Here is a 26,444-nt window from a genome sequence, read left to right on the forward strand (position 1 = left end):
AGTACTCCGAGAAGGCTGTGGGAGGGTGAGAGTTAACAGACAATAACATTATGAGAGCACTGATGGTACAACATAACAATATAAAACCTACAGGCAATGAAGTTTCAAGTTTAGTAGACTGCAGTCAAGAGCTAAGCAGAACAAGTACATAGGAAACTGAGTAAGGTGGTGCGGGGACCCCCCAGATAGCAAGCGATGTCCGAATAAAAAACTTGGGCCGAGGCCTTTAGCGTGGTCTATCCTGTCGGCGGTTATAAGACACTCGGGCCCTCTTAGGTGAGTCCTTCCTGGGGCTCAGGAGGTCCCTGGTAGAGGGGGAGAGGGAGGGTGCGGTAGGGGTGTCCATTGTGAGGTGCAAATGAGATTTGATGTATTCAGCCGCCTCATCAGGGTGTGAAAAAGACATGGATTCGCCAAACTGATCCGTGAAGCGCAAAATTGCGGGGTAGGCGAGAGTAAACTTAATACCTTTGTGATATAAGGCGTTGCAGGAAGGTTGGAAGGCTTTACACCTGCGGGCGACTTTTTGTGAGTAATCGGCAAACAATAGAAGTTTGTGACCGTCTAAAACTAGCGATTTAGCGTTTTTAAAGGATTTATGAATAGACAGTCTGTCAGAATAATTGAGGTAGCGTACAATTACCGGGCGAGGGGTCTTGCGGTCATTGGAGGGGGATCCCAGGCGGTGGGCTCATTCTATCATGCAGGCGGTAGTTATGCCCAATGCCTGTGGGATCCTTGAAGTACACACCTCAGTAAGCATACCGGTAGTGATTGATTCTGGCAGCCCTATAATCCGAAGATTATTCCTGCGCAACCTATTTTCAAGGTCATCAAACTTGTCAAGAATATAATGCTGCGTCTGGGCATATTTGGCAACGTTGGTAAAGGAGGATTGAATCTCATCTTCAATATCTGAAATTCTATGTTCCACCTCTGTCAGGCGTTTTGCCTGGTCTGCAAATTCTTTGCGGAGTTGGGTAACTCCCGCCGCCACTGCCCTCTCAACTGCTTCCATGATGGTGGGTGAGAGGATTGCAGCGACAGCCTGAGCCATCTTGCGGCATTGTGCATCATCCGATGCAATAGAGTTCTCAGCCACAGGGAGAGGGGAGACCACACCGTCCATGGGCTCTGCAGCTGCCATGTTAGCTGTGGGGGAGGGCGCTCCCTGCTGCTGTGTCTCCTGCCGAGATGAAGCTCCGGCTCCGGTCCTGTTGTGGACCACAAAACAATCCATCTGGTCGGCAAAGAGTGGCGGTACACCTGGGGGGTAGTGGGGCCGGAGATCGAGGAGTGTGGAGCGGTGTGCGGGTGATTTTATAAGCATATGAAGCCGGAGCCGCCGTCTCTCACTCCTTCCTCATGTGGCGCCGGAACCGGAAGTGGAATTATGTTCTATTTAAATGTTATATAATCATGCTTAATTGAATGATTGGAGTTATGCTTTAACTTTTAATTTGACTGAAAATCTCTCTCTTTATAACTTAGACATTTTTGCTGTTGAGGATGTAAATTTCCTCCCTTTGTTTCTGAGTGGTGAGAATATTTTTTGGTCGCATAATAGTTTGCTATTCTGAGATGTTTCTTTCCTGAGTTTGCTTTCCTGTTATGTATACATCTGTTTCCTACTGTTTATATGTTATGTCCATTGTGCCTAAATATCGTATGTATATTTTTAGTTGGTCTGGGAAACTAATGTCACATCCCTTTTATGAACCGTATATAAGCTGTCCTGACCAGAATGCCATTGAATACAGACTGAAAGACCATACCTGTCTTGATGTCCTAATTCCGAGTGCTCGTAAATTCTTTACAGGTTGAAGGGAGGCTGGCCAGCATAAGTATACCTACCAAGGAGTATTACCTTTCACCATCCCTCATCACTAACATAAAATAAATAATTTTGCCAGCTATCCCACCCCTTTCATTAGAAAGATCAGTTGTGTGTATACTACAGTTATCTAAGACACAAAAATGCACTCGGTATTTATCTGCTCTACCTTTATAATTTGTACAAGGTTAATGAGCCATGCAGTATAGCTCTGTGCTCATCAAAGCTGAGCCTTTGCTGTATGTAAAGTTGAATTTGTTACTGCACTTCTTGCTACAAAAATAAATACAGAACACAAAGTGATATTTGCCAACAACAAACTTACCTTTTTTTCTAATATAAGTGGTTGGGGATCTCACAAGCACATTTGAAATGCTTGACAATTTGCTTTCCTAACATTGAATTTATTTTCAAGAATTTGTTTTATACCCGAACTAACAAGCTTAAAGAATAGGTTAATCTTTGGGAAAAAATAATAAATGCACATACTGTATTTCTGCAGAAAAATATGTGCATTTATTATTTTTTCCTGCAACCTGGAAAGCATTGCACCCATGATAAGTAGATGCAATCAATACCAGGCTCCTGCAGACTTTCAGTATAGCTGTCTGTCTGTACCTGCCATGCAGGCAGATAGAGATAGATACTTAAAAAAAAGGATGATCAATTAAATACAAGAGCACTGACCAGCGCCCTCGCAGTTCATTGATAACTTCAAGCCATCTGCCACTGGCGAGGGGGGATCAGAGGGGGGGAGGGGGGGATAAGAGGGGGGAGGGTTGTGGGGAGGGGACTGCTACATATAGGTGTAACTTAAAATACTTATCATGAAAATGCTGTTCTAGCCTTCTCTTTGTGCTGGTCTCCTGTTCAAAAGCATGGGCATTTAATAATGTGGTTGAGGATCCTGAGCAAAACAGATAAGGTTTTATTATAATATATGGGGAATGCTATACTGATTATATGTCCTTCCCCATATGTTGTATTTGTGGTGGCACTATGAACACTTTTTTCCTTTTAATTAGGACTCACAAGGGTTGATTTACTAAAAACTGCAAAATCTGGTGCAGCTCTACATAGAAACCAGTCAGCTTACAATTTTTTTTTAGTTTTTTTTTTTACCACTTCCCACTTGCTGTATAGTAAAATGACGGTGGGCTGTATGCACTCTCGTTCTGGGACGACATCATATGACGGCGTCCCAGAACCGCCGCTCTCGCGCAGCGTGGCTTTTTAACCATGTGTTCGGCTGTGTCACATGTAAACAAGGGAGTGCCTTTATCTGCTCACACTGACAGAGTGTGTGGTGAGGAGAGCAGATCAGTGGCATCTCCTCGCAGGGAAAAAAATCAAGGCACTGATCATCAGTATCCTGATTACAGTACAGCCCCAGCATTGCCCATCAGTGACACCAATCAGTGTCCATTAGTGATGCCAATCAGTGCTACCTTTCAGTGGCCAGCAGTGCCTGCTCATCAGTGCCACCCATCAGTGCCCATCAGTGCTGCCTGTCATTGCTGCCTATCATTGACCACCAGTGCCACCTATCAGTGCCCATCAGTGCCACTTATCAGTGCTCACCAGTGTGGCATATTAGTGCCCCCTTATCACTGCCACCTTATCAGTGGCCATAAGTCCTGCAAGATCAGTGCCCATCAGTGCAGCCTGACAGTGTCCATCAGTGCCGCCTCATCAGCACACATCAGTGAAGGAGAAAAATTACCTATTTACAAAATGTACTGATAGAAACTAAGAAAAAGTTTTTTTTTTTCTCACTTTTCAGTCTTTTTTCATTTTTTTTTTTTTTTGCAAAAAATAAAAAATCTCAGCAGTGATGAAATACCACCAAAAGAAAGCTCTATTTTTGTGAAAAAGAATTGCAAAAAGTTAATTGGGGTACAGCATTGCATGACTCCGCAATTGTCAGCTGAAAATTGGCCCTGGCAGCAAGGAGTCGAAAGTGCCCAGTAGGCAAATGGGTAATCAAAGCTTAACCACTTGCCTACAGTGCACTTTCACTCCCTTCCTGCCCAGACTGATTTTCAGCTTTCAGCGCTCTCACACTTTGAATGACAATTACTCAGTCATGCAACACTGTACCCATACAAAATGTGTGTCCTTTTCTTTGCTCCTTTTTCCTTTTCTTTGCTATAAATAAAAAAAGACTGAAAATATTGTGAAAAAACACATTTTTCTTTGTTTCTGTCATAAAATTTTGCAAATTTAGTAATTTTTCTTCACAAATTTTGGCCAAAATTTATACTGCTACTTATCTTTGGTAAAAATAACCCAAATAAGTATATATTATTTGGTCTTTGTGAAAGTTATAGAGTCCACAAGTTATGGCGCTAATCATTGAAAATTGATCACACTTGACCACACCTGATGTACTGAAGGCCTATCTCATTTCTTGAGACACTAAAAAGTCAGGAAAGTACAAATACCCCCCAAATGACCCCTTTTTTCAAAGTAGACATTCCAAGGTATTTAATAAGGGGAATAGTGAGTTTTTTGAAGTTGTAATTTTTTCCCACAATTCTTTCCAAAATGAAGATTTTTTTTTTTTTTTTTTTTTTTACAAATTGACGTATTAACAGGCCTTTAGCCGCTGAGTAACCCGGACGTGACGTCATGAATGCTGCTACTTTGGTACATCATCAGAGACCCAATCGAAGCCGAATCCGGCTTTGTTCGGGACTCCATCTAGCCGGCGGAGGTGCCGGCTGGTTGCTCGGGTCTCCCGGTAGGATGGGAGACCTGGGCAGAGCTGTGGCAGGAAGGGGGACGTCCCCTCCTGCATGCTGGGGTAAGGACCGAGCGGCTCCTAAGCCACATCAGCCATTACCACCTGAAAGCCGACCGCCGGCTCTTAAAAATGGTACCGGGATGATGCCTCTAGCTGCCGGCATCACCCCGGTACATCCACTTCTTGCAGCTGATGTAGAGATACGTGATTTTGCAGGAAGTGGTTAATATCTAGTACGAAACCAGAAGAACCAATGGTTTATCTACAGATGTGGCAATTGGTATAAACACAAGTGACCAGGGATCAGAGTTGGTCTTTATGTATCTTAGGTAGAATCTGATTTAAGAATAACATATCTTATAAAAAGTCTAATAAATCTTTGGTGATATTGCAGGAAAAAATACACGTGTAGGAGATTGTTTACCTTTGCACTGAATGCTTGCATGTGGGGTCGATTGACAATGGTTTGTATACCATGGGATCAGGAAGTTGCTTCTCTATTTCCTGCATATATGTAGAGTGACCCACAGCTTCTAAGGATCTCACCTTGTCTGTCGCCTTGAAGATCAAGTAAGATCCTTTACTGAGTGAAATAAAAGCCTTAAAGCGGAGTTCCACCCGTTTTTTAAACATTATAAAAATTGATTATATTCCCCAAATGATAACAGCATTTGCAAAATGTAATGTTTTTTCCTATCTCCTAACAGTATATAATGTTTTATAAATGACATTCCTAATACACTAACCTTTATTTTACATCAGTAGCGAGCTCCCATCTTAATTGTGGGCACGTGAAGCCCACATGTCACTACTTCCTCCAAGCGGTGCTGCTGGTTACCCAGAGAGAGACAGACAGAGGGTGAGAGAAAGAGAGACAGAGGGAGGAAGAGACAGACAGGGACAGGGACCTCCCCTTGCACTCCCTTGCAAGCAGAACACTGTAGCCTCCTCCACCAGCCGCTGCCTCTTCTGTGTTATGTAAACACAACGTCCGTGCTTAGCAACGCCTACCACGCGTCATTTGGAAATAACGCAATGTTTCCTTCCCATGGGCTCCAGGGAATGAGGACTCACATCTCCCAGGAGCCCGTGCGGGCACAGGAAGTGACGTATCTTGCCGTGGCGCCGAAGGGGCAGGAAATTTATTAAACCCTTGCAACAGAGTAAGTGGAGCAAGAAAAAAAAAATAATAGTCGCCAATACTGTAATAATTTGGGGAATAAAAGTGATTTTTATAATGTTTGTAAAACGGGTGGAACTCCGCTTAAGTTACCTAGGAGACAGTTTTTTTTGAGTATATGATCACAAACGTCACAAATTCAAAACTATGAGTTTCTTTTTTACCTTTTTCAAAAAATGTCTCAACAAAAGCATATATTGTCAAAGGTACACTATGGCTTTTGTTATATAGACCGAAATCCTTACAGTTCAACACTGATTGGGGTATTAATACCATCCACTTCAGTTTTCAAGAAACAAATGTGCTCACCATCTAACATCACAGAATAGGCATTAAATATCTTGATCTAGGATCTGTGAAGATGAGCTTTGGAGCAGAATGTTAACCCCTTACTCAAAACACTCATCTCATCTGAAGTAAGCGGAGAAGCTGATGCATTCTGAATTAAGACCTCCATCAGAGTTGATGGGCCTACCTAGGTCCTTTGATGTTCTGCAGACATTTGCAGGTGTTTATGTTTCTTTCTGGCTACATGTGATCTTGTGACTAGGTGATGGTACTTCTGAGAAGCTAGTCCAAAAAAAACACAAATTTGTATCTGATGAACCCAAGCTTTATGTAATTTTCCTTGTAGGCGTTAAACCACTTGGTTGGCTTAATTTTGCCAGAATGTGTGACCATCTGTACACCCATTGCGGGTTTTCAATCTTTAGTATCACAATCAAATTCAGGGTGTTAACAATGTTCCAATTTACTATGAAAGATCTAAATAACTTTATCAATATATCCTCTGTGTGATTGTGAAAGACACTGATGAGACAGATGATTGCAGATCAAGTTCCACCTGAATGATCCATTCAGCTAAATCTGCCAGTTTATTCTGGATGTGGGCAATTGTTAATGCCCATGATCAAAAAGAGGATTGAGGAGGATATAATGATCTTTTGTACTTACTTACTGGAACCTTGGCAAATGCTTTAAATTTGATGGTGATACTGAAGATTACAACTGACAACAAGTGATCATATAGTCCTGCATTCCGTCAAGACAAAGTCAACCAAGTGGTTTAACATCTACAAGGAAGTCTACATTAGGCTCTGCCCTCTTGGGTTCATTGGATACAGATCTATCAGGTGTTTATGGGTTCAATAAATACAGATTTGTTCAAAAGTCTTCAGAACACCCAGGGGTGTCCTTCAGCCCCGACAGAGGACTTAATTCTGCGTATCTCATCCTCTTTACTTACTTTAGGTCTGGTATAGATTTTCAGGAAGGACCCCATGCAAAAAATGGGGTGAGGCCCCCTCCAAAATCCATACCAGACCTTAATCCAGGCATGATGCCTGGCTGGTCAGGAAAGGTTGGGGCGGCGAGCATGTGTCCCCCCATTAACAAAATAACATGCTTTATGTCCACCTCTCTGAAAGTATTTGCCCACCAACCCCACAGGAAGGTACATTGCACAGAGGGTTTGCATTACGTGACCATGCATAAAGCACAAAAAAGGATTGATGAAACAATTTAAACTAGCTCAAGCTGAAATACCTGCACACAAACTAAATGACACAGTAAAGTGACTTATTCTTTATAAGATGGCTTAGTATGAGGTTTTAATGAGATAAGCTGAATCTCCAAGCAGAATGTTTCTGCTGTGCTTAAGGAATTTTATGCCCTATATTAAATATTTATCTTAAAACCAATATAGTAAACTTCTAATAAAAACGACATAACACTTCACTTTAAAAAATGTATCAAAATGAAATTAATTCATAACCGTTTACCTGCTTTGCTGTAAAAAAGGCTACTATTTTAAAAGCTAAATAGCTGATGCTCAAATTGTATCCCTCCTCCTTCTCTGCTCTGTATAGATTTTCAATTAGAGAGAGACAATTATAAAGAGAAAATCTACTGTTGTTAAATGTGTTTGTTTATACAAATCATAAGAAAATGATAAAAACTGGGAAATAAAAATGTAAAATAAAAATGGCTGAACAGTTTTCTTTAATCCTATACTTTATCCCTCATTCTAACATATGGGTAGCGCTAGCATCTGGCATTAAGAATATGTGCTTTACATGCCTTTCTGGATGCTCCTAATCCTGAACTTGAGTTTTCTGCAGTCTGCAGACCTCAGATACTGTGGCTATGGCTCAAAGCTGAGGGAGACCATTCTCCACGGCTCTGGCATGTCATATGGCAAAGTCAAAGGGGAAACCTCATGAAAAGAACTTTCACTGCCTCCCTGTCATGCCCTGTCTGAGATCTGATAACTTGTATGGGAACTTGTGCTGGAGGAAGAGGTTGTGCCTTGCTTTGTGCTGCATGGTACATTAGTATTTTTGTTGTATAACTTATGGCCACTGCATTCTGTACATTGGACTGTATATTACATACTCCCACCCACTGCACCCTTTTTGATTATATTGTAAATACATCATCCTGACCGAAGTCTTTATCTATAAGATCTCTGATCTCTGATCTCTGATAAGTCTGACAGTAGGTGTCAGTTCTATGCCGATATTGTGTGCAAAAAAGTATATGTATGAAAAATATTACTTTTATTAACCACTTAAGCCCCGGAAGATTTTACCCCCTTCCTGACCAGGGCCTATTTTGCGATTCGGCACTGCGTGACTTTAACGGACAATTGCGCAGACATGCGATGCTGTACCTAAACGAATTTGACGTCCTTTTTTTCCCACAAACGGAGCTTTCTTTTGGTGGTATTTGATCACCTGTGCGATTTTTTGATCATGCGCTATAAACAAAAAAAGAGCATCAATTTTGCAAAAATAACAATATTTTTCACATTTTTTTATATGAATTTCCCCCCCCCAAAAAAATGTAAAAATCTAAATGTTTTAACATTTTCAGCCAATTTGTTTTATGCTACATATGCTTGGTAAAAAAAATCCCAAAAAGCGTATTTTGATTGGTTTGCGCAAAAGTTATCGCGTTTACTAACAAAGGGAAAGATTTTTGTCATTTTTGTTGTTTTTTTTTTTTAACGAGTAATGGCGGCGATCTGCGATTTTTTTTTTTTTTTGCGGGACTGGGACATTGCGGCGGACAGATCGGACCCTTGACTGACATTTTTGACACTTTTGGGGTTACCAGTGATATTACTGCAGTAATCAGTGCTATACATATGCACTGTTACTGTAAAAATGACACTGGCAGTGAAGGAGTTAACTGTATTGGAGAGGGAGGGGTTAAGTGTGTCCTAGGGGCGTGTTTCTAACTGGGATTGGCTGTGGCTACTAGTGTAAGAACAGAGATCAACGGTCCTACATAGTAGAACCGTCTGATCTCCATTCTTACACAGGGAAGAATGACAGGCGGCTTTGTTTACATTAGCCGCCTGCCTTTCTTCCGGTGTAACCGACGATCGCGAGTGCCCAGCGGACATCGGTTCCGCCGGGCACACGCGCGGGGGGGGTCCGTGACCGCGCGGCAGCGCACCTCCGGTGGTGCGCGCTCGCTCCCTAGAGCCTCACAGGCTAGCGACGTAGCCCTACGTCGCTTTGCCTGTGAGGGGCTGACTGCCGACGTAAATAGTCGTGCGGCGGTCAGCAAGCGGTTAAATGATTGTGTTGATGTTTATGTGTCTGTGAGATTTTTGCTTGTGGCACAGCAATTAAAGAGTATGTAATAGCCAAAATCTATTTGCTTTGTTTTGGATAGGGTAGGGGTGGTTTAAAACCCCTGTTAGTTTATCTTGTGTTGTCTGTGCCCTATTCCAAAGATATTTCTTTACATCCCCATTTAGAGATGCAACAGAAAATGAGAAGAAATCTCTACAAAACTAGGGTAATTTCCTTTCCAGACAGTTGCCATCAGGATAGATGTGCTCATTGTAAAAAAATTGGATTACCCATTACTATATGTCTTTCTGACAAGGACCACTGGGACATTTAAAGCAGGTGAATCTACCCAGCTGAAGCACAGATGGCAAAAAAAACCTGAAGGCACTGTAACCATTCCCTACTCTATGTAAAAGTAGAAAAAATAATGTTTTGGCTATACATACACTATAGGGATATGGCATATGTGTGCTGTGTACTGACTAAGCTCATGTTCTATTTACACCTGCCTGTTCAGCCCCTCCCTACTGCAGTGCAGTGTGGCCACAACTATGACCTCTGATAGGGCAGTACAGCTGGCCCTCCTGTACTGAGCCTAGGCCACACCAAATTCAAAAAGGACCTCGGACACCCACCGAGCATAAGGATTGGTTGTACTGCCTTATTGCAGACACCAATCCTCTTGTTCCTCCCCTTGCAGGGCTGCCAGCTTCTTCTCCTTTTTTTCCCTCCGGCAGTGCTGCAGGGGAATCAGTTCTAGCATCTTTGTCCCCATCTCCCTGCTGCCCCCCCCCTCTCCTTTCCTCGCAGCACTGCTGGCTTTCCTTCTTTCCTCTCCCATCGGCAGCAGCTGCAGGGAGTGTTTCAGGTTTGAAAGCAGGGGAAGGGGCCAGTAAAAATGTCATACTTAACAGTCCCTTCCTTTCCTAATTCTAAAAATGTATTTAAAAAAAAAAAAGGACTATAATTTTTGCCATGGCTGCAAAGCATAGCCTTGTGGGCATTGCATGTATACACCTCTAGCCACTGCCTTTGTTGCTAAATGGGGTAGCGGTCGGTGGGTTGTAAAAGAGAAGTTTGACCATGGGGTCTTTACTGCCCTCCAACCTCACATCAGGTTATGATTAAACGATTTGATTCATGAAACATGTCAACCATGCTCTTCCGACAAGTGTCATGAACTTTCCTTGATTCTGTTTGTTGGATGATTTTATTGCATTATAGATCTCGTAGCATTTGGGAGTGCCGTCATTCATTTTTTCATTGGATGCATTCACCGGACCACGGACTGGACCTGCACACCTTTGTCTACGAGCTTTCACTTATCACAAGGAGCAGAATTATCTCTCTTTTGTGCTTCATCACGTGTGAATGAGCCCTGAGGACTCATTCACACAGGTACTCTGGCCGTGTAAATAAGTAGATTGTTCATGTGGCTGAGCCAATTGTTATTCTGAGGGGACGCAGCAGCTGTACAAACACAGCCGCAGGTCAAAATTTGACAGGTATGCAGGCATGGGTGAGGGGGCCTAAATACACACTGTCTTTGCTCCAGACAATACACTGGCACCCTTTGGCTTTGGCCACAACCATTGTCTGCTATTGTGTACTAGGCACACTGCATCTTTCTTCCCTAACATTTAAAAAAAGTATCCCTAAAACCTGCTCCAAGGGTAATTTTTTTTCTTGTGTCTGGACTCGAGCTTTTACTCTGAACCTTTAGGCTTTGATGCTGAGGCCAATATTCTGTGAATAGAATGTTTTTTGCAGTGCGTATAGACTCTAGGTGTTGTGTGCAGGCAGCTCATTGAAGTCTATGAGTAGCTGCTGCTGAACAGCATGCTTGTTTTATGGTGACAGGCATGGGGGTTTGGGTGAGTGGTCCTGAATGCACACTTGCTCTCATGTGAGCAAGGCTTTACTAAATCAGTTAAAGGAGTTGTAAAGTCAGAAGGCTTTTTTATCTTAATGCTATCTATGCATTAATATAAAAAAACCTTCTGGGTGTAGCAGTCTCCCCAGCACCCCCTAATACTTACCTGAGCCCCCTCTCTATCCAGCGATGTCCACCAGTCCCTCTATCCTGATTTGCTGAGGCACAGCCACAGCACCACTTGCTCCTGTGGCTGTCAAAGTCAGTTAGCAAATCAGGAGAGAGAGGGGGCGGGGCAGAACGGCTCGGTTGCCCCATAGAAATCTGTATGCTGTGAGGGAACTTGACAGGAGGGAGGGGCTAGGAGCAGCAAGGAGGGTCCCGGCTGTCCTGTGCAAAACCAACTTCACAGAGGAGGTAAGCATAAAAGGTTTATTATAAATTAAAAAAAACTAGAGTTTACAGTCACTTTAACTATAATATTGAACCCTAACCTAAGCCTAACAAAGTTTTAACTAAACAAGAGATTATTTATCTTTTTGAGTAAAACCCACAGTCCAACACTAAGCTAGGTGATGGGAACATATAAAACCTGGTTGTACTGTGTAGATTGTGTAACCCTACCCGCAAAAGAGCCACTTGGTAATTTGGATTCTCTGCTCTACACCTTGACTCCAAGAACAATCTCAACCCCTCTGACACACCTTGTTGAGTAAAAGCTACTGCAAGCACTTATAGGAACATAAGTATAGTTACCTTTAACTTGGCTGTGAATTAGCACCAGGAAATAGACACAAAACCATTTAGTGGTAAATAAACTCAGTGTATTAGTACAGGTAGAATAAATAGTGGTTTGAGCATAAATGAAAACAGAAGGTGGGCTCAGACACAGTCCACTAGACAGTATAATCACTATGCCAAGGTAACTTAGAATAGAGTGCTGTACCACTAGACTGTGATTAAATAATGAATCAGTGAATTAGCAATGAACAGTACACATAGGCATTAACTACAATATGAGAATAATGAAACTTTAACTGGTCTAGAGTTCACTCAAGGAGAATGGCTAGGATATGGTATAATTTTCCCTGAGAGGTAACTCTTAGCACAAGCACTAGGTAAAGGTCTCTGATTAGCAGCTGTAAGGGGAGAGCCTTTAGTTCTAACTTTTTAGCTGGCTAGCTTTGGAGCCCAGTTGTACTATTGGTGCACATGAAAATAGTCTCAGCAAAGTCTGCAAGCAGCAATAAGGCTATTAAATGGCTGAATTGTCAGTTCCTAAAGGGTTCAGTCTGTTTTGCAGCAGATAGTAAATCACACAACAGCAGCTCCCCATTCCCAATGACATTGCAGCTCACTATTTGGTCACACACATCTATTAGTCCACTCTCTGCTCTGCACCTAGGTGACTCTGGCTGTTGATACTTCTGGAGTCAGCACTCTGGATCCTCCAATATGAAGCAATATGAAGCAGTGATGGTGCACAATGGACAGCTATGTACACTCTCTGGGCTCCCTCATGGCAAGAGAAACCTGTATCCTGTACAGCTTGAGAAAGTGCAGCTCTTTGCCTCTTCCTGGCATCCTCCCTCTGAGAAATGCAGTTCAAAAGCTCTTAAATACAGTAGAGTCCCTCTCCTCTGGACTACATTTCCCACAGTGCAGTGCTGCCTGACAGTCTATTGAATGTTTCTAGCTCCCTCTGTTTGCTGATATAGCTGTTAAACCAATTCAGCATCACAGGGAAGCAGCTACAGAAAGCAGCCTTTTTTCCCATATCACGATCTGTGGATCTGCAAGGACAGGCAGAGTACACAGATATGAGCAGCAGGCCGGCTCTGTGATGCTCGTACAAGCAGACGATAACCACGCCCCCCCCCGGGAAGGTAGAGCAAAGCTGAGCTTAACACGCAGACCAGTCACTCCTCTGTCCGGAAGAGACGCTGGAACGCATGAGAAACGTTCCACCTATACAGCGAGCCTCTGGCCGGAAGAGAATCGATCCACACATACAGCGAGCCCTGGCTCCGCCTTTGTGGACAGGCCCAGGACTGTCTACACCCGGATTGGCCGCTTTGGAGGAGAGGTGGAACGCACGCCTGCTTCCTGGATGGATAGCGTGCGTTCCACCCGATAGCAACACAGTGAGGTCTCCTCACTGTGCACCTCCACACCCACTCTCAGATACGGCCCCCCCCTCCCGTTGACAGCTGCAATGCTAATCTGTAGACGGCCTGGGACATAGGACAAGGTAATGGACTGTCTTCTATAACAAACACTGGATGGTCTCCCCACACACAACCCCCCCCCCCCCATGATCTGAGATCAGGCTCTGCAGGGGGGACAGACAATAGCACACATGCATATGTCTCAAAATTCCTGCTCACACCAAGCGATATCCAAGTAGCAAGTACACACTATGCACTGGACAGCCACCCAGGTCTGATGTCCATGTTTGGCAACTCTGATCTATGGACCTTGATAAAACCCCCCCTCCCTCTCCCCCTACATGGCACTCATTGTACATTCCCCTTCACATTAGCTGTATGACAGAAAAACCTTCTGCCTTTCCTCTCAGGTACATATTCTGCATTACACAGCAGCATCCCGGATTGGAATTTTTCTCTTGTTACACACTGTCTATGACTGCATATATTTACATCCAAAATCTATGACTATATACCTACATGGATACATAAGTTTAATGATTTGATGATTGCATTAATTTGCATTTACAGTTTATGGCCATACTTTTCACAATTCTTTACATTTATGCATAGGTTTGATGATTGCATTCATTTGCATTTACAGCTTACAGTTTATGGCCATGCATTCCATAATTTTCTCTATATATATTTGTGTTGCATATATATTTTATACTACTGCACGTTGTTGTACCATCACTCTAAACATCATTACACGGTTTCATTCTACTGTGTTGTACCCTCTGACCTGAATATTCTTAGGGGGAGGCACCCTCCACAATGTATTTGATTCTACTACTGCCCACTGATGCTGTTGGAGGGCACCCCATGTACACGCCCCCAGGAGGAGGGCCTGCCCCAATCTGTGTCTAGTTACAACTATCATTGTCTAGTATTTAAGTAAGGGCCTGGAAATGCGCTTTTAGGCTCTGAGGAAGAGGCTAGGCCTCGAAACGTGTTAGCCTTCAAGAATCTAAGGGACTACTCATCCTCGGATACCTTTACTGAGGACTGCGTTCCTTTTGTGACATGCTTTTAACAAGAACTCGTTTGTGAGTATTTTTAATCCTATTTTTTAAATAAACCATCTAAATGATAATGCACTAGGCCGGTGCGTCCTTGTGTTTGTTTGTTGTTACAGAAAGCAGCTGCAGCCAGTACTTCTCTCACTCTCAAATCTTTACTTCACTCCACAATTGTTACAACAAAATCTCAATATTGCTGATTTGTTAAAAGCACACTTCCCTGTGTTTTAAACGCATCACAATGAGCTGATTTTTTTGTGTCATTTGAACCATTTATAGTATTGAAATATGTAAAAATATGTCACAAAGTAAAATTTAATCATTTGAACAAGGCACAAAAGTTTCCTCAGGGGCTTGTGCAGGCAAGCAGAAACAATATGGTAAGATATACTATATGAAACGTTACTTACAATAGCAAATGTGAAAGAAAGATGAAATTTCATTTTTGTATAATGTGATTACTTCACAAGCCATTTGTTAAATTTAATGTCACTAAAACTGCCTTTATTTCAGTCTGCAGGCAGCAGATTTTTCTAATATCTAAAAAAAAAAAAAAAAAATATATATATATATATATATATATATATATATATATATATATATATATATATATATATATATATATATATATATATATATGTACACTGTCTATCAAATGTCACTTCTTGATCATCTAATTAACTCACTGGCTGCTGTTTGTATCAGTTTTTCTCTTATTACAATACTGTCCATAAGACTATAATAGGATGACCTTCCGATTTAAGTGAGAAGTGGCTGCAGGAGGTATGTGAAATCTATGTGTGAGTTTTAATAAAAATTACAGCAGTAGGATTTTGCAAGGACTTTGCTAAAATCCTTGCAATGTATGTCAATGACCAGGAGGAGAATGCTACTTTTAAAGCTTTAAAGTAGAACTCTATGCAGGATATAATACTGTATGTCAATAAACATAAGTGATATTGGAAATTCACTATGAGCTGCAGAAAAGACTAGGCAGCAAGTTTTAAATTAGTTTGAAAAAGGTTTCAAACAAGGAGCAGTTAGCACTGAGTACGGGGATAACTCTAAAACCCTTTATGTCGGATTCAGTTTGTCATTCCTTACCCAAAATCAAAGCAAAACTACAGACAAGCAGAGATTTCTTTTTGTACGCAATTGTTGTGTTATTTTCTCTGACATTTGCAGAACTTTGGTGCACACTCAAAAGTTTAAATGAACAGAATTGATTGCAGAACATACTGGATTAGTAAAGTCTGTACATCACCTTCAAAATTATGAAATGACAGTGGATATTTTTCAAATTTGTGAAGCATAACATGGAATTTCGCAGTTTGAAATTAAAATGGTATGCAATAATTTTAATATTCTGGAGTAAGCTAGAAGACACAATTATTCTGCTTGTTCACATAGATGCATTTTCCTAGATTTATTTGTTTCATTCCAAATGTAATTGGGATTCTGCTCACAGCTTATAAACAAATAGATAATTTTTCAATGGGAAACTTGCTTATATTCCCATTGGTAACCAAGTCTTTTAGCAATGTCACTACAAGTCATGTTACAGCACACCCACTAGAACATTTCTTGACAGTTTATTATTTTACTCCTGACATCTCAGAATGTTAATCATCTTCTGAAGTGCACATATCATATTATTGCAGCAATTAAAGTTGAGGTGTTCCTTGGTAAAGTCTTAGGATATAACTGTCCTTGTGCTATAAATACATACTTTCCCAACAGATCCCTGATATTCTACATATTTTGAGCATCTGTTAAGTCACAATGAACAGAAGTTAAGACAAATTAACACTTTAAAGAAACTTTTTTAAAAGTGTATTTTTCTAAAGTAGTCAACAATAGCTCATCAGAAAATATATCTGGTACAATCATCAGGGTTGTATTTAATATAACGAACATATGTGCCAGTGCCTAGGGTGTTAAAGTGTATGTTACCCCAACATTTCATACTCCTGATATCAGTAAGTTGTACCATGTACTTGTGTTAGAAAGTATCCTGTTCTCTTTGTATTTCTTCCTTTATGTGAAATACCTGGTCATCCTACCAGTCCCCTACTTTCCTATTTCAAACCGACCACACTAGGTATGGAAGCTCATGCATCCCAGTGTGGTCAGTTATCTGGCTGTGCTGGGAGCACAGCCTACCTGTCCTCCAATTGCAAAGACTTGTGCTGACATGCCCCCCTGCACAGCTCTTCACTGAGAGAATCGGTGTACTGCTCTTTCTCTGCCTCCTTCTGACTTGCCCCCTTGCAGTCTCCACCCCACCTCTCTAAGCATCTAATGCAGCTGAGAACAGAGGTCATATGATGAATTATAAAAACATACATATTTATAATTTGTAAATATACACAAATGTTTTGCCTTGCATTTCCAAACTTGCGTTGCTAAATTCAGCAGTACTTACTATACCATACTTCTTATAAGTAAGAAGATGCAGGGGATGTGGAAGAGAGTCAGAGGCTTTTTGTTTGTAGGTCTAAAAGTAGCTGTGTATATATATAAAACAGACCATATATTGTATCTAAGCCCCCGTGTACATCGGCAATGGCACCGTTCCAATTGGTGCGACACCGACTTTGCGGCACTGCACCAATTTACAAAAGTAGTTCCTGCACTACTTTTGGCAACTTCATGGGTTTCTTCAATAGACATCTGTGCATGAACCCGAACAGATATCTTTAAAGTTGCCCCCGAAGTCGGACTGAAATGCGGCTTTGAAATCGTGCGAGTTCAGATAAGGTTGCACGATTTCAAAGCCATTTTTAGTGTGAACGAGGGCTAATAGCACATTCTAGCATTGGTTTTTTACTAAAGGTATCCCAAGACACCAAGGGTGGGGCTTGTACAAAAGGATATAGCCATTCAGCTGTGCCTAGGGACAACCATTGGTAAGAGCATTAGCCATAATATTAGTACTGCTGCCAAGTTCTAGGTGCATGCACCTTATACCTGCTACAGTATTTTGTCCCCCAGAGAGACTCCTTATTTAAACCCAAGAACAAAATGTTTATTTATATTGTGTCCTACCAGTTCTTAGATGAAGTGTTTGCTTTAGATTTCTTTTCCAGTAATTGTGACAGTAACACTTCCAATTCTAGGGTAACTTTACTCAATCACCTCTCTGTATCTTTGGAGAAGCAGCACTGTCACCATAGCACAGGAAGTTCTGCTGGACCTTCACTAGTAGTCATCTTAATAACATAGGTAGGAGGTGTTCTGTATATCACAGAGAGAACTGGAAACAATGCTAAAAACAATGCTTACACAGTTTCTGGCAGGATCATCAGGTACGTTTTGTATTTATTGAACAGGTATACCAAAATGCTTTCAATGGCATTAATAACCAGATGCCGACCACCCGCCACAGTTTTACTGCGGCAAGGTGGCTCAACTGCGCAAACCGACGTAACTGTACGTCGGTCGCGCACGGAGGAACAAGGCATGCCCACGCATGCCCCCTGTCCCCACAGTCTGCTGATTCGGTTCAGAACCGATTAGACATCAGGTCCAGGCCAATGATTTTTGATCTGGACCTGTTGATCGGTTCTGACCAATTGCAGAATATCCTGTGCCTGTGTAATGTAAACACAGGCATAGGAAATGATGCAATCTCCTCTCCTTGATCTCTTTTCAGTTCCAGCGTGAGAGGAGAGTACATCAGACAATGGGTACACATAGGCACATTTGTCACTCCTTGATCAACCCCCAGTTAATTCTTTCACTCCCTCACAGTGTCACTCTATACTTGTAGCAGGATTCCCAGACATTTTGCTGTATGGGGGTCCGCCAGGGGTACCGCTAGCAACAACAGTACATTTAAGCATGTTCTCCAAGTGTGAGCACTGAGACAGGAAACAGTCCAGCATCTTTGGGTTTTGTATTTATTTAGGAACTTGGATGGGAGAAGGGAATGAGTGGGATACTCCTCTGGCTAAACTATTCACAATGTAATGGGACAACTGAGAAAAATGCCTCTTGACACTGACTTGACACCGGCTGAATGCTGGTCAACGCCGGTTGGCGCTTGTTAACGCTGACTTGCTGTCTGTTAACACTTAACTGACTTTGACACTCCCCGGTGACACAAAGTCCTTTGTACTGCTCCCTTTAGCCCTCCTGGCTGAGGTAGCTACTTGTAAACACTGCTGCAACTCTTAACTCTTCAGGGCCCACACTGGCACCCTCTTTACAGACTTCTCTTCGGGGCTTAGACTCTGGCACCCCCTTTCTAAGCCTCCTCTACTGGCTAGCTGGCTCCTGGATCCCTCTGACCTTCCAGAGTAGTCCCCTATCCTAGGAAGACCCCTAAGCAGTTAAAGTACTCACGACTCTGCTTTCCTGGAAACGTCCACCCCCAACAACTCCACATGGTCCACAGCACACTAGATCCCTTTCTGCAGATCAGCTCAACCTGCTGTCCTCTAGGCCAACCGCCCAGGACACATTCCTGATGCTGACAGGAGGAGAGACAGCCGTAACCCTCCTCCTGGGACTCTGCTTCTCACCAAAGACATCCTGTCATGTGCTCCTCTTAGACTTATACCCCCCCCCCCAGGATGCATTGCTGCAGAACCTACCCTCTGGAATAGATACAAGCCCTGGTGTGCTATTGGCCAGGTTTCCTCAACTGCCCAATAAGAGCCCTCATTGGACACAGTGGGGAGATTCCCCAAGCTCAACAGTCACACCTGAAAGCACATGACAGCCTAGCTGAACAATCAAGGCCCATCTGATAAGCAGACAAAGCCCCCCTTTATAGTTTGCCTAGCACCTACCTGGGAGGGTGCTACATAATGATCACTGCATTACCGTCACTTGTGATGCAAGTTAGTGTGAGAGGCAGTTAGTGGTAGTTTAGCGGAAGTCCCAGATAGGTTTAGTGTACCCGCCATATATCCCCTAATAAAGATTTAACCCCCGATCATCCCCAGCTAACCCCTTCATTGCCCTGTCATAGTGTCACTATTATAAGGTACAGATCTTTTTTCTGATCACTGTATTAGTGTCACAGGTGACATCAGTTAGCGTTAACGTTAGTTAGCGTCAATCCAGGACAGTGCCAGATTGCCCACTGCATATTTAGTAATACATTTTAAACCTTTGATTGCCAGTGACACACACACCCTAAACACACACTAAACACTTCCAGTACAGTGTCTGAACGGATCAATATCTTAGATCAGATCAGAAGTATACTAGCATCCCCAATAGTTTAGTATAGTGTTCCCAAAATGCAGGGTTAGCAGGATCAGCCCCGATACCGAGTCAAGCCTGATCTCTGTTACATTTTTTGATAGTGGTTCAAACAGTCCTTGACAACCAGGTGCTTTTTTACCTGTGAGTCACACTAGGTACCTATAAATGTATTGGCCAAAATGTCCAAACTGAGGTACACTAGTGACGAGACCTGCACGATGACAGATGAGAGCGATGGGGAAGCCTCACTGTCAGAATCAGGCTCAGCATTCAAGCCTGTAGAACGCAGCGGAACCCTGATAGATAGCTCTGATGACAGAGTAGTGGTCCCTGATAAGGTCAGGCGTACCCGACTCCTTTCTTTAGTTGCTGTGGTGCAACAATCACAGGGTTCTTGTATGCAGCAGATTGTTGGTACTATTGCTGCTCAACCTTCTGGTGAACTGGCAAGCACCAGCGGCTAGTACATCCTGGACGTAGTCAAAGCAGCACTGCAGAAACACTTGGTGACGTGACGAGTCCCAAGTGCAGTTCAAGCTGGTGCAGTGGCTAGCACAAGTAGTGTCCCGCAGCCATCAAGAATTCGAAGACAGGCCCATAGAGCCCATAGTGTCCTTCCTGATGCGCTTGCAAATACTGATTGGGAGCCCGCCACTTCTGCAGCACCCGTACTTCCCCCATTCACTGGCCAACCCGGAATTCAGGTGAAAACAGCCGATTTTACTCTCCATTATTTTTATGAGTTGTTCTTCCCTGAAGATTTGTACAGATCTATTGTGGACCAAAGCAATTTATATACCGATCAATTTATCACCGCAAATCCAAATTTGAACCTTGCTAGAGAATCTGCATGGAAACGTATCACTGTTTCCAAATTTAAAACCTTCTGGGTCCTATCCCTCCTCATGGGCATTACTAAAAAGAGTGAGTTGAGGTCAAAGACACGCTGCCTATGTTTATACTAAGCCATGTAGCTCAGTGCGCAATTCAAATTTCTAGCATTTGGCAATCTGCCAGAGAAAAAAATTCACACCTTAGTTCTATGGTTCTTGCATGATCTAAAGCCCCGTACACACGCAGCGATTATCGGCCGACCGATCGTCCGACTTTTGTCCAGAGTGGTTTTTTGTTGGTTGGAATGTGCCTAGACTGCACAAGAATTTTCTTGCCCAACAAAAATCTACTTCAGAAGTGATGTCATGTGTTGGTTTGCTTTCTTTGTGTTTTTTTCTTCTCTGAGCATGCCCAGACTTGCTCATCAGATTTTTCCCTGTCGAAATCTGTACTGACTGCATGAAAATCGGCCGTGTTTTGATGGCTAACAAAAATTTTATAGTCTGCACCTCATATTTTTTTCGGCTGAAAAGTCGGAGTTGGTTGTCGGAAGCATCATACTAACAAGCCGAAAATCGTCAGATCAGACGTTGGCCAAAAATTCCCTGCCAATTTTCGATGCGTGTGTACGGGGCTTTAGTCTAAGCTGAAGTCAATGGGGGGAGATTTACTAAAACTGGTGCACAAAGAATCTGGGGCAGCTGTGCATAGTAACCAATCGGCTTAATTGAACAAGCTGAAGTTAGAAGGTGATTCGTTACTATGCACAGCTGCACCAGATTCTGTGTGCACCAGTTGTAGTAAATCTCCCCCAATATGCACATCCAGGAGCACTACAAACAGCCAGCCTAAGATGGAGATCCAAAATAACTTGATTGTTTCAGAAATACAAAAACAAATGGAAATCTATTTCAAATTTATTGTAAAATAACATGCTAAAAAATACAATTAAAAAGATGCTATACTAAAAATATTAATATACCCTGCTATGTATCTGGAGGAGAAAAAACATCCAATTATGGCTGGTTATTATGAAACACTTCTCTGTTCAATTAACTATTTTTATTTTAGGTGCCACATTAAATTATGTAATGACACAGATTATAAAATATTAATTTATTAAATTAAAATCTGATTAGACACTATCTAAAAATGACTGAGCAAAACTCAGTAGCCCATTCTGATTAAAAAAAAAAAACTAAACTGGAATACAATTAAGTGCTGCCATGCTTACTGAAGTATAAAAACACATTTTACAGTTTGGCAAGGTCAAAGGGGGATAAATAAAAGCCCTGTTTCATCCTACCATGCAGCTCTCCTAAGGAGACAACCAGTGATAACTATTTTAAATGACCACAGAAAAAAGTATTTGTGGCCAGGTGCTGGGCTTCAGCAATATGGAGTAGTAGGCATTGCATTTTATTTTTCTCTCTCTCTCTCTACTGAGATCCTGATGTTATGCTCCACCATTCCCCTTTAAGCCAGAAGGGAAAGAGCTAAAGCCAAGCCTAAGCCCTTAGGCTTCTATACAGAATGCTGGGAATCCTGGTATTTGTAGTTTGAGACTGCAGCCATATAATGGGATCCATTAGGCACTGTGCAATAGGCAACAAATAGATCTCAATAGGCACTGTGCAGTAGGCGGACTGGAGAGATGATTTTTATTAAACTGCCTGGGAAAGTTCTTTCTCTTGGCACCGAGGGAGTTAGAGAGAGAGCACCTCTGTCTGGATATTCACCTGCCAGCGGGAGACCATACCAGCATGAACCAAGCCTGAGACTAGGATTGAGGACACCCAGCACAGCATCATCACAGAAACTGCACCGCTGCTGCAAAAAAACTGGAGCATTCACTGAGGGACTCCCCCCCTTCTACAGAGAGAGGTCACCGCAGCCTCCTGGGGACTATGAGGGGTATTCGCCCATTGCTGATACTGCTAGCAGGGACTGAGCCACTGAGAGCAGGACACCAAGTATATCATACAGAGCATACTGCACTATATATTCCACTTATTTCATACCTAGACTGCCTACCATATACCTTCTTTTACTGAACCTTTACTGCATCTGAATCACATCTACCTTGCACCTGTGCCAAGATAAAAAAGGACGTGAATACATCCTTATGCCACCCAAATATACACCAATATTATGTATAAATGGAAAATCAATACAAATACAAAAATTTGGCACACCCAGAGGCTTAATTGTTGATTTTGACCTTAATTGCTTTATTTTGGATTTTATTTAATTTTATTATGTTTTTATGGCATTCATATATGTTTTATAGGATTAATTCTGGTTTATAATATTTTTATTATTATTATACTTGCTTGTAACCCAGTTGACTGCGGGTGATGTTTTTCAGTATCTCCTCCCATTTTCCATATTTTTGTATTTATATTGATTATATTTATACATAATATTGGTGTATATTTGGGTGGCATAAGGATATATTCAGGTCCTTTTTTATTAATATAATGCAATATTTTTAATCTGAATATATGTGTTGAATATTTTTTATTTTATTGAAATTGGCCAGTCTCTGTGAACAGTGTCCCCCTGTGTAGTGAGGGCTATATCCGGTTTAATAGGCATGGGTTCCAGCAATTGTGACCTTCCCAGATGGTACTTGGGCTCTCCGGAGTTAAATTTGGCTGAGGGGTTTGCTCACTTCCGGGTTAGCTTACTGCCGATGCTTCCCTCTTGTTGCCAGGTAACCGTACACTATGGAGTCCGTGGCCTGAGTCTATCTTCCTCATAAAAAGGTGACGTTTAGCCTCCTCCCACACCGCTGACAAAGTCCCGCCCTTAGGGACGTAACGCATGCGGAAGGGAGGGAGGAGAGTCTGACGTCACCCGCAGTCCAGCTGGGAGGATTAGCAGCGGCGCTCGGACGCCGATCATGTGTGTATCCTGTTATGCTGTGATATGCTATTACTCAAGTAAGAGGTTTTTTAACTACTCAATACATTTTTGTTTGGATGGTATTACACTATGGTCTGCCCTTTTTATATTTCATTTGGGGGACTGGAGACCATCTGAGCTTACAAGTAGGGATGATCGAACGGTTCGGGTCGACCATCGGTTCGACCCGAACATTGACTGTTCGAGGTTCGGCCGAATTCCGAACTTTTTGCTGAAAAACTTCGGAATTTGGCAACCAGAAACGACCAAAATGCAATGGGACAGGAAATGGGCTTTAAAAGCCCGTGATTGGACCAGAACCATCAGTAAAAGCCAATTGAGGGGGCAGGAGAATGCTAGGAATGTGATTGGAGTGACTAGGGGGTCCAGAGGCCAATCATTAGTGAATACGCCCCCCAGTATATAAGATAGCCCCGCCAAATCTCTACCATTTTAATACAGGGCTGTGGAAGAGAGTGGAAGCAGTTCTGTTACTTCTGCTTCAAAGTGTCATTTAGCAATTATTAGTATGAAGAAAGGGATATCTAGTGTAGTTAGGGTACTATTTTCCACTATAGTTAGATTTAATAATCTAGTTTCTGTAGGGAAAGTGTTAAGTGTAAGGGGACCGTAGTGTAGTGTAGGGTTAACTGACTCTGACTGCTATGGCAGGGTGACAAAACCCTTCCATGTCAGGGTGACCGCTATAGAGAAAAGATTGTTTCTCTTAGAACACTTATAGAACCGGATAGTGGCTTTGCCCCTGTCACCCTGCTTTTTGCTGCAAGCGTTTATAGGGTTTTTTTGAGGACATGTTTGGAGTCAGGCATGACATCTGAACTTCTGTGTAGGGGTATATATACACACACACATGTATGTATATATACACATATATAGGTGTGAAAGTAGCAGAAACCTATGCTTGCTCTAATGAAATAATTAACACCCATATGGCTTCTCTGCTATAACACCTATATGTGTGTATGTGTATAAATACATATAAGCGTGTGTGTATATATACCCCTATACAGAAGTTCAGATGTTTTGCCTGCCTCCAAAGACGCCCAAAAAATGCCCAAAAAAACGCCAGCTACAAAAACGCCCAGGTGTGTTTTTGCAGCAGGCGTTTTTTTTGGGCATTTTTTGGGGGTCTTTGGAGGCAGGCAAAACATCTGAACTTCTGTATAGGGGTATATATACACACACACTTATATGTATTTATACACATACACACATATAGGTGTTATAGCAGAGAAGCCATATGGGTGTTAATTGTTTCATTAGCGCAAGCATAGGTTTCTGCTACTTTCACACCTATATATGTGTATGTGTATATATACATACATGTGTGTGTGTATATACCCCTACACAGAAGTTCTGATGTTATGCCTGCCTCCAAAGATGCCCAAAAAATGCCCAAAAAAACGCCAGCTACAAAAACGCCCAGGTGTGTTTTTGCAGCAGGCGTTTTTTTGGGCATTTTTTTTGAGGTCTTTGGAGGCAGGCAAAACATCTGAACTTCTGTATAGGGGTATATATACACACACATTTATATGTATTTATACACACATATCGGTGTTATAGCAGAGAAGCCATATGGGTGTTAATTATTTCATTAGCGCAAGCATAGGTTTCTGCTACTTTCACACCTATATATGTGTATGTGTATATATATACATACATGTGTGTGTGTATATATACCCCTACGCAGAAGTTCTGATGTTATGCCTGCCTCCAAAGACCCCCAAAAAATGCCCAAAAAAACACTTGCTACAAAACCGGCAAGGTGTGAAAATAGCGGAGCCATATCCCTGTTCTATATTAATTCTAATATAAACAAACTTTTCTTTTCTGGTTCTGGACATGCTACAGAGCTGAAACTTCACAGGTACACTTTTTAGACCCCCCAGACACTAAATCCAAAGAAATCTCATTTTTTTTTCAATAATTTCTTCAATAATTGGCTCTCTATCAAAAATTACAATTTTTAAGAACTTTTTTTGTGTGATTAATAGTCCCTGGGGCATGACCCAGAACCCTAGGCACTTTTTAGGGGCATTTATTGGGTTTTAGGGCTTCAAAATTGTGTTTTTTGATTACCGAAGTTCGGGTCCCATTGATTTCAATGGGGTTCTGAAATCCGGGCCGAACTTTCGGAAGGTTCGGGTGTTCTGGTCGAACCGAACTTTTGAAAAGTTTGATCATCCCTACTTACAAGAGGAGAAGGGAGTGCAGTGGAGTGATAAGTGGTCTGAGTCCTCACTTCCATATTGACATCATTATCTCTGGGGGCTGCCTGATTTACTACATGCTGTGATTACACAGCTCTCAGATGAGAGGCTGGCACATCCGGTGGAGGATTTTGAGCACTGTGTGTGGGCACCATTATCTAAAATTATCAAGTTTCTGCACCGAGCACTTTATTACATGAGAATCTCATTGACTTTCTCCTCTTTTGCATATATGGATTTTTATACTTATGGACTTTTTATTGATTCATAATTCATTTATTGATTATCCTTATTGATTCTGTAGTGCTGCACTAAATATTGCTATGATCAGGGGCTAGGCTTAAAGACCAGTTAGCAGAAGCAGGACTGCCACCAACCAGCAGGACAAGGACACAGGCAGTCACCCTGGCAGATACCGTGGGCTCACCTGAGGTGCGGAGTCTAAGTACTAACCAGTGTTCTAATGGTGGAGATGGATTTTGCTGCAGGTTAGTACCAGGTCACGGTCCTCTGGATTGTCCCACCAGGAGGTGAGTAAGCCGGGGTCCAGAAGCGGACAAGCAGGTAAGGATCAACCAGAAGCATAGTCAGTAACACAAGCCAAAGTTCAGTAACGAGTAGTTGCAGGTTGGAATCAGGCAGAAGGATAGTCGAGGAACAAACCAAGGGTCAATAACAAGTGGTAGCACAATATGGATGGCAGCAGGGAAGGCAAGAGTGAGATATTGGTTAAAGAGAGTACAATAATATGGCAAACAGGAAGTGCAGAGACATGGCTTAAATCAGGAAGTTCATGGGGGGAGAAAAGA

Source organism: Pelophylax lessonae (genome assembly GCF_965119305.1).
Source record: "Pelophylax lessonae genome assembly, chromosome: 3".
Taxonomy (NCBI): domain Eukaryota; kingdom Metazoa; phylum Chordata; class Amphibia; order Anura; family Ranidae; genus Pelophylax; species Pelophylax lessonae.